This window comes from Orcinus orca, chromosome 1 (genome assembly GCF_937001465.1).
Source record: "Orcinus orca chromosome 1, mOrcOrc1.1, whole genome shotgun sequence".
In the NCBI taxonomy this organism is placed as follows: Eukaryota; Metazoa; Chordata; class Mammalia; order Artiodactyla; family Delphinidae; genus Orcinus; species Orcinus orca.
This window is the reverse complement of record NC_064559.1, coordinates 200,007,215-200,016,956: the sequence shown is the minus strand read 5'-3', so window position 1 is coordinate 200,016,956 and position 9,742 is coordinate 200,007,215. Positions and strand designations below refer to the sequence as shown.

The following is a 9,742-nucleotide window of genomic DNA, read 5'->3' as shown; positions in this document are numbered from 1 at the left end:
GGACATGCCCCCAAGGCCCATGGGAACACAGTGGTTGCAGCCCCTCTGGTTTACCTGCAGAGGGCACCCCTGCCTCGCAGAACTGCCCAGGGCTCCCTATCAGCCCTTTCCAACCTGCCCTTAGAAAGGGCTTATCTAAACCCTCTCCCTTCCACCCTCACTATATAATTAGACTTCTCAAAATATTCTGTCTGAGTGGGATGGGGACAATCATATGCTACAGACTTCTCCAATTTCATGAGCAGTCTCTATGAACTCCCGGAGCCAAAAAGTCACAAGCCACCCCCATTCCAGATGGGGCTGCGTTTCACACAGCTGAAGTCAGCTCAGCTGCTGGGACTTAGCAAGTGGCCTGAGGCCTTCTGGGGACTGTCGCGTTGGTGGACCCTATAGCACCCCCCCCCCCACCACACACACACACAAATCAGAGCTCACCCACACTGCCAACCTCTGTCCCGCTCTCATCTGCCTGCCACATCACCAGCATACTCTCAAATTAGCAGTTAATTTGGTCTTCTGGATGTGTGTGGGTGTGTGCTTTTTAAACACAGTATGTGATAAAACTCCCTTTCCAGCTGAGTCTGAATTTTGAACACCCCTTTGTATCAGAGACAGAACCACGTAAATGAAATGCAAAAAGGGAATGGTGGTAAATTTCATTTGTAATGGCTAGATATCGGCTCAGTGAAAGCAAAAGAAGTCAGAGGGATGCAGAATATTAAAAGCAAGTTGACTTTCCAGAGAGGCAGGGAGATGGAATGGTTAAGTATGCAGTCCTTTGGGAGGTTCGGATCCTGTTATATCAGTCATTTTTATTTATTTCTTATGGAGATTTTTTTCTTCATTGAGAAACTTAAGACTTGGGTACATCAAACAAAACAAATTTCTGGGGGGAAAAGATCAAAACTCACAATAGAAAAAAAAAGTGAACACTGTCTGGGCCATATCAGAGCCCAGAGAATGTACTCTTTTAATTGAAAAATTCTAGGCATGTCATAATTGACCTTTTGATACAAAATGACCTACTAAATGCGCAATTTGTGGTTCTTGGTGTTGAGGTCCATAGGACAAGCTAGGAAGTCTGCAAACCTCGAGCTGAATTCCATGAGGGTTTATTTGGCTTGTGAATCGCTTTGTCCTTGTCTAAGAGGTAGCAGCAGCAACAGCGCCCACCTTCTGGGCACCTTCTTTCTTGGCATGATGAGCCTGTAGGACTGCCACAGCTTCATCCATGTGGGAGCGGAGAGACGCGGGGACTCCAGCACGTGCAGCAGCTCCGAGCTGTCAACCTCCAGCAGCATCCCCGTAATCCTCCCGGCCAGGTTTGAGTGCATCGTCTGGATGAGCAGGAACAAACGTTCACCCAGCATCTGCTTCTGCTCCTTGAGGGGGGTGCTGCGGCCAGCATGGAGGCGGTCAGCGGCTCCTGCCCCTGCACATGGACCGCAGGCTGGGGTGCCTGCAGGGGCTGGATGGCAGGGTGAGGGCTGCGGACACTGGAGGCGTATTTGTAAGGTGCAACAGCCCGAGCAGCAGCGGCAGCAACAGCAGCACGAGGCGCTAGGTTCTGCCCAGCTGTGGGAACACCTCCAGACTGGCAGCTGTCAGTCGACCCTTGCTGGGCGGCACCAGCCCCACCAAAGTCCATAGCCAAGCCGTCTGGGCACTCAGATCCGACTCTCTGAGCGGTAGTAGGGAGGCCGCGAGAGGCCAGAGCATTACCAGTTGGAGCCAGATGGCGAAGAGCTGGACGAGGCCCAGACTGGCGTATAGCACTTGGCATTCCTTGGAAGCCTTGAGGTCTCCCACCTTGCTGCAGCGTGGATTAGGCTTCATCTGTGCTAACTGGTTAGGTAATACGGAGGTCTTCCCTGGGCCTGTGGAACTGCTGGCACAAAGTAGCCCCCAGCTGCTGGAAATGATTTAAGATGGCATTGGCAGGAACTGCTCTCATCCTGGCCACCCGCTGCATATACTGGTTGGTCAGCTGAGCCTTTCTCTCTTCCTTTCTCTGGGCCAGGGCGACATACAGTGGCTTGAAGCCCACGATGCGTCCGTTCATCTCCGTGACTGCTTTGGTTGCCTCTTCAGGGGATGAGAAGCAGACAAAGGCAAACCCTTTGCTTCTCCCATCCTCCAGCATCACCTTAGCACTGCTGATTGATCCAAAAGGAGGGAACTTTTTCCTTAACTTCTCACCATCAGTGGTGTCATCCAAGTTCTTAATTTAGAGATTCACCCCCTGATAGCAACTAATTCTCTCCTGTTTGAGCTGTTCAAATTTTCGCTTTAACTCGGCCTGCTGTTCCACTTTCTTCTGTGCACGGCCGACGAAAATGACTTTCCCACTGATTTCTCTTCCATTCATCTCTTCCACGGCCTTATTGGCATCCTCGTGTTTTTTGTAACTCACAAAGCCAAAGCCTTTGGATTTCCCACTAGGATCTCTCATCACCTTGACACTCAGAGTCTTACCAAACTGGCTGAATAGCTCTTTCAGACTCTCATCATCCACCTCTTCCCCGAAGTTTTTGATGTAAACATTGGTGAATTCCTTGGCTTTGGCTCCAACCTCAGCTTCCCACTCTTTTCGATACTTGAATCTGCCCACAAACACTCTGCGGTCATTGAGGAGCATGCCGTTCATCCTCTCGATGACCTTGTCGGCAGCCTCCTGGGTCTCAAAGTGGACAAAGGCATAACTCTTAGAGCCGTTCTCATCACACACCACCTTGCAGGACAATGTTTCCAACAGCAGACAAAGTATCATGCGGTGCCTTGTTATCTGTATGTCCAGGTTCTTGATGAAGGTATTTCCCACACCAGATTTTCTCAAAGAGGGATCCCTCTGAGCCCACATGATACGGCTTGGCTTTGCCTTAATCACATCAAAGTTCACGGTATCCAAGGCCCGCTCCGCGAAAGCTGTGTGCTGGAAGTTGATGTAGGCATAATCCAGGGAGTGGCGGGTGAGCATATCGCGGCATACCCAGATGGACAGCACAGGCCCCGCAAGACTGAACTTTTCGTTCAGCGTGGCCTCGGTGACGTCCGAGTACAGGTCACCCACGTACAGGGGGGCCCTGCGGTAGCTGCTGGCCGCAGCGTTCATCTCCCCACCACCCCGAGCCCCGCCAGGAGGACTTCTTAGAGGGACCACACAGGACAAAGGGGGCTCCCCTCCGAGCCGTGGCCCGTGCCGCGGCTCACAGGTGGCCGTTTAGCTCAGAGAAGCTGGAGTCGGCTCCGAGGGGAGGGCCTGAGAGGAGTTCGGGGACAGTCCGGAGGAGAATGCCAAACCGCAGACAAAAGGCTCTCAAAAACAATATGGCTCTCCCTGGGAGTTTGTAAGTTTCAGCTGTCCTGGTCTGGAAGCTCCCAATTGCAAAAAATGAGAAAAATTAAAACGGGGACTGCCCTCCGAATTACAAAAATTCTTCCAGAGGCAACCCAGTGGTGCCCTCGGCGGCCTCCGGAACGTGCATTTCTCTATAAATATAGGCCTCGGGCTCCCGGCAGTTTAAGATTACAGCAGCCCGGGGAAGAGGGAAACCAAATATTTGTTGGTGCCCACTCGGCAAGCCCGGGGCGTCTGGAGCGCGCAGCCGCCTCCCACGCCGGGCGGGAGAAGGGCTGCGCGGACACATGGAGCGCGGAGGCCGGCGCGCCGGGGGCGGGCGGAGGCGCGTGAACACGGGCGCGCGAGCAGCTCACCATTGCACCAACGGACGGGGACCCACGGACGCCTAGGTGCGGCGGCAGCGGGCAGGCCGGAAGCGTGCAAAAGTGACTGCCCCGCGGGTCCTACGAGGAGGATTCGCTCTTTTTTTTCTTTCTTTTCTTTTAAGATTAAAAAAAAATTTATTTATTTAATTTATTTTTGGCTGTGGTGGGTCTTCGTAGCTGCGCGCGGGCTTCTCTAGTTGCGGCGCGTGGGCTTCTCGTTGCGGTGGCTTCTCTTGTTGTGGAGCACGGGCTCTAGGCGCACGGGCTTCAGTAGTTGTGGCTCGTAGGCTCAGTAGTTGTGGCGCACGGGCTTAGTAGCTCCGTGGCATGTGGGATCTCCCGGACCAGGGCTCGAACCTGTGTCCCGCTCATTGCAGGCGGATTCTTAACCCCTGTGCCACCAGGGAAGTCCCTGGTGGATTTTAAAGCGTTTTGGGTTTTTTTTTTTTTTAAATCCTTTTCTCTTTTTTTTTTCAGGCTGCTAGGCCCGAAAGCGGCGGAGGCTGCAGCGACCCGGGGCGGAGAGAGGACAGCCATTTATTACGTGACCTTCAGCGAGTTACTTAACCTCTCTGTGCCTTAGTTTCCTATTGTGTAAAATGGGGGGAAAAATCATAGTCACCTCACAGGGAGGAGGAGAAAATGAATTAGTATCTGTAAGGAGCTATCAATTTTCAACTGGTGGTGGGAAGCCCAGCTGGGGGGAGAAAAAAGGTAAAAGAGAACTGTGAATTATTAGGAGAAAGAGATTATGCTAATCAGGATGGAAAGACTTCAGCATAAATAAGATGCCAAGGGTTTCAGGCAGCTTTAAAAACTTATTTAAAAGTACATATGTAATTAAATTCTCACTGTGTAAAAATTTCAAGCAACACAGATAAATTTTAAATCCCCTCAGTCACGCTTCTTTTCCCAGAGGTGATTACTATTGTCAGTTTCATGGGATTGCTCCCATACCTTTTTCTTTGCGTGTGTATATACATATATGTGTCTACGGAAATCCATGGCTTTGCTTGACGTTTTTTTTTTTATATCAAGTGCTCTGTCTTGGAGCTCTTTCCATGTCAGTACACATAGATCTATTTCATCTTACATGCTACAAAATATATAAATGGGATGTACCATGGTTTGATCATTCCTCAGGTAGTTTCTTTTTATAAAAAATTTTATGTTATGTGTATTTTTTAAAAATATTTTATTTATTCACTTATTTATTTAGTTGCGGCAGGCAGGCTCCTTAGTTGTGGCATGCGAACTCTTAGTTGCACATGCATGTGGGATCTAGTTCCCTGGCCAGGGATCAAATCTGGGCCCTCTGTATTGGGAGCATGGAGGTGTAACCACTGTGCCACCAGGGAAATCCCTCCTCAGGTAGTTTCTTAATAGCAACAAAGGAATATATGTTACTGTCCTCTTTCTAAAATACAGGATTGGTCATGTGACTGCAGCAGCCCCAAACCTTCAGGGGGTTCCCATTGCTCAAAACCTAGTATTTCCAGTATGACTTCAGTCTATATCTTTGCCATTCCCTATACTCACCATTTCTCAAGCTTGTCAAGCTTGTCATATACTTACACCCCTTTGTGTCCTTGCTCAGCTCGGCAGCCTTTCTTCCCTTCTCTGCCCAGTCATGCGTTCCTGCGTTCATTCAACAGTCTAGCCCAGATGAACACTAAGGCCACCCTTGGTCACTCTCCTGGCTGGAAATAATTGTGTGTGTGTGTGCGCACGCGTGTGTGTATGATTCCACAGCTTTTGTGCCTTATTCATTCCTCCATTCAGCAAATATTTATCAAGTGTCTATTCCATCTGTTTGCCTCTTTGTTCTCCTGTCTCCCTGACTCTCTCAGTTCCTTGAGGGATGAGATCATGTCTCAGACACAGGGTTTTCAGGGAGAAGAGACATCCTGGTTTGCTCAGCATGGTCCCAGTTTTCATCTGTTAAACTGGTAGAATTATTAGTAGTGCCCCCTTTCATTCTGGTTTAGATGAAAAATTATATGATCGCTCCAGTTTTACACACAAGAGATGCTTACAGTAATATTAACAAAAAAGAATGAATGGGTGGATGAATGACTATAATTTACATTTCATGATTGTGAGATGCCATCTGACTCTGAGCAGAAGACTTGAAAGCATATTCTGTATTATGTAGAAGTTATTTCACTTTGGGCTCTATTGCCTTTGAAGGGTTTACAGGAATCCTATAATCTCCAGATACTTGCTTGCAGGTAGCAGGTGTTCTCGTTATAAGATTCGAAATAGTTCATCCAGTATGCTAAAAATTGACAAGTGCAAAGGCAGCATTTATGAAGAAAAGAATGATGACTCATTGAACTCGGGTTAGAAAGTTGTTCCTAAGATGAGGTAGTCAAGAGCAGGGGTTCAGCGGGCGAGCTCTGGAATCAGACCACTTGGGTACAACAAATCCAGGTTCTGCTGCTTCCTGCTGTGTAAACTGGAGCAAGTCACTTCCTCTCTGAGCCTCAGTTTCCTCATCTATAAAGTGGGGATAATTCTCACAGCTTTGTTGTGAGAATTAGATGAGATGATGAATGTAAACTATTAGGCTGAACTATATGAAATCATCTCTATTTGACCCTTGTGACCTTTAAAAATGACATTTCATATAGTTCAACCTGGCAGGTGCCTGACAGGTAGTCAGTGTTTGAGAAATGGTGGCTATTATTACCTCATCTGATTGGGCTATTTCTGCTTCCATTGCCTAGCTGAAGAGGCGTTTCATTGTTTTATTCAAAACATATTTGCTGAGCACTGACTATGTGCCAGGAACTGCCATCGGGAGGAAAACAAAGCAGTCCTTTTAAAGGTGTCTTTTAACATTTCAGTGGCAGAGAAGCTTATGAGTAGGGCCCTAGAATGCCAGTCAGAGACTGTCCTTAAAGGGTCATCATGGGGTTTACCTGTGACTGTGATAAAGTGGGCCTTAGCTTGCAGACCGTGAGGGGCTGAGGCAAAAGCAAACTGAACTGGGTAGTTTGCTTAGAGACTAGCTAGAGACCAGGCCTTTGCTTTCTCAGAAGTCAGGGCTGAACCGGAGCCCAGCTGGCTGGGGGGTGAGGCATAGGTAAAAAACCAGATTGCCACATCAGTCAGGCTTGAGGCAAGGCTGCAGAACTGAGCTCTCTGCCTGGACATGTCTTTTTCTGGTTGTCCGGCTAGAGGTAAGATTCCACATGCTGCCATTTGGTGTCACCGCACTGTATTGAGTTACCAATAACATTGCCGTCAGTCCCCTGGAGCTGATGCCACTTGGGCAAGGATCCCGGATGAGTCCCACTGGGCAGGCAGAGCTCATCCCTGGCTGCTCTTTTGTTTAGGGGGGAGGGATCCCACTCCCACAGGCTTTTGGCTATGTCAGGGTCTGGATCAGATCCTATCTGGAATGAAGGGGCTGAGATAATGGGGACCCCAACTCCCCTCACCTGCGAACCAAAGACATCTTACATTAAGATGCAGAATCAGGTTGTATCCCGGGGAATGATGAGGGAAAAGAGGCTAGAGGTGAGGGAATTATGTTTTCCCTTTCCATGGGGCTGGTGGGGATTTGCTTCCTAAAGTGGGCAGAGGGGACTTGGCCAAAGGCACTCCCCTTGCCAAGAGAGAGGCCAGTCCTGGTAACGTGGCAGCAGCCACGGTTCAGGCAAGAGGACCTTCTGAAGGGACAAGGCTCTGTACACCAGGGCCAGGGAGGGCCGATGTCTATCTTCTGTCTCTCTCTCTGGTATTATAACAATCAACTTTTAGGAATTCCCTGGCAGTCCAGTGGATAGGACTCTGCAATTTCACTGCTGCGAGCGCGGGTTCGATCGCTGGTCGGGGAACTAAGATCCCGCAAGCTATGTGGTACAGCCAAAATCAAAAACAAAAAAACCCACAGTCAGCTTTTGTTAGCGTTGCAGTTGGCCTAGCTGGATTCTGAGGATTTAAGGAACGTGCCTATTTCTATAACTGGGACTCAGCCTGGTAGACAGGATTCTACAACTGCGCCTTCCAGTATGATCCGCTTGTGGCTATCGAACACTTAAAATGTGGCTAGTCTTAAGAGAGATGTGATATAAGTATATAACATATATCAGCTTTCAAAGACTTACTACCAAAGAAGAGAACGTGAAATATTTCATTAATATTTAAAATTTTTGGTTACCTGCCAAAATGATAATTTGGATATACTGCAATAAAGACGACATTATTAAATTAACTTCACCTGTTTTTCACTTTTTAAAATGTGGCTACCAGGAAATTTAAAATTATATACGGGGCTTGCATTGTATTTCTTGTCTTTTCTTTTTTTTAAGGGGATGAGGAGCTCTCTGGGAACTCTTGTTTTATAAATTTATTTATTTATTTATTTTTGGCCGTGTTGGGTCTTCATTGCTGCGCGCGGGCTTTCTCTAGTTGCGGCGAGCCAGGACTACTCTTCATTGCAGTGCGCTGGCTTCTCATTCCGGTGGCTTCTCTTATTGCGGAGCATGGGCTCTAGGCGCGTGGGTTTCAGTAGTTGTGGCACGCAGGCTCAGTAGTTACGGCTCACAGGCTCTAGAGCACAGGCTCAGTGGTTGTGGCACACGGGCTTAGTTGCTCCGCAGCATGTGGGATCTTCCTGGACCAGGGCTTGAACCCGTGTCCCCTGCATTGGCAGGTGGATTCTTAACCACTGTGCCACCAGGGAAGCCCCTTGCATTGTATTTCTATTGGAAGGTGCTATTCTAGACGTCTCAGGGTGACTTTCAGCAATCCTGAGGTGAGTGAGTGGCCAAGATGTGAAAACACCAGCAGGATGGGTTTAACACACCAGCATCCCTTGGGGAGTCTCAGAAATACGTGCGTCAGGAAAACCCCATAGAAGACTGGCTTGGGCCACATTAGTTGGGTATAAAAGGGAAGAATGACCTCAGAGGGCTGGACCCACGGGCTAAGTCCAGGAATAAGCGAACTAGTGATTTTCATTTTGCAGTGGCCTTTGAAAATGTCTGCGTCAGAACATCTGTCCAGAAACCCAAGATGGGGCTGAGGGGTAAGAACCCCCCAGGTGCATTCCAAAGTGCTTGGAAGTGGCTTCTAGGTGTAGCAACCAACTAGGTGGTTCTATTTTAGAGCCTCGGGGGTTTGTTCACAAAGACCCTGTTAGATCGTGGCTATGTTGTATGGATTTTATACCATGGGTCAAATCATAAATACCCACGTGCAACAATTCCATATTACGAGAACATGATATTACTCAGAGCAGTGGACACAGTCAGTGCTCTGCCCAGATCCTTTTCTGGCCCATTCCCCAGCTCTTGTGACTCTGCTGCTAAAAACTACAGCTGTGGAGAATTCCCTGGTGGTCCAGTGGTTAGGACTCTGCGCTATCACTGCCGCCAAGGGCGCGGGTTCAATCTTTGATCAAGGAACTAAGATCCTGCAAGCCATACGGTGTGGCAAAAACAAAACAAAACAAAACTACAGCTGGATGATTGCCCGTAGGCTACGGGTGCCCCCGTTGCCTGTTCAGAGAGCCGAAGTCCCCATAGCTAATGACCGACTCGTGTAGGTACACGAAACTCGGCCTCCAGATGGAAGAACTGAGCTGCCACTTATGCTCTAGAGCTCTCCTGTGACCAGGCTGAGGCTACATCTGAAATCACGCTCTTGGCTTCTTCCCGTTCCTGGCCCTGCTCCCTCCACTCCCTTCCTGGTTTCTCCTGGAGGCTCTTCCTTAATAAGTCACTTGTTCCCAAACGCTCACCTCGGGGTCTACTTTTGGGGAGCCCCACCAGAAACACTGTCAGACTTTACTGTGGGTGTTGGTCTTGACCTTGGGTGGTGGCCATTTAATATACACCTACTGAATGCGTGTGGGATTCCAAACCCTTGAGATACCCTTGCTGAGAGCCCTGACCCTGTGTGCAGAGGGGCAGGGGCTGGAGGACCAGGAGAGGGCCCGCGTATGGCCTGCCTCCTTCCAGGCCGTGGCCGTGAAGCAACCATGAACATCACACCAAAAGCCACA

The 9,742-nt window shown here is 49.0% G+C and overlaps 1 pseudogene; it reads right to left on the bottom strand.

Annotated features, from left to right (window-relative positions):
- Positions 1–210: 210 nt before the first annotated feature.
- LOC101278569 (polyadenylate-binding protein 4-like) lies at positions 211–3,460 on the bottom strand (annotated as a pseudogene).
- Positions 3,461–9,742: the final 6,282 nt, after the last annotated feature.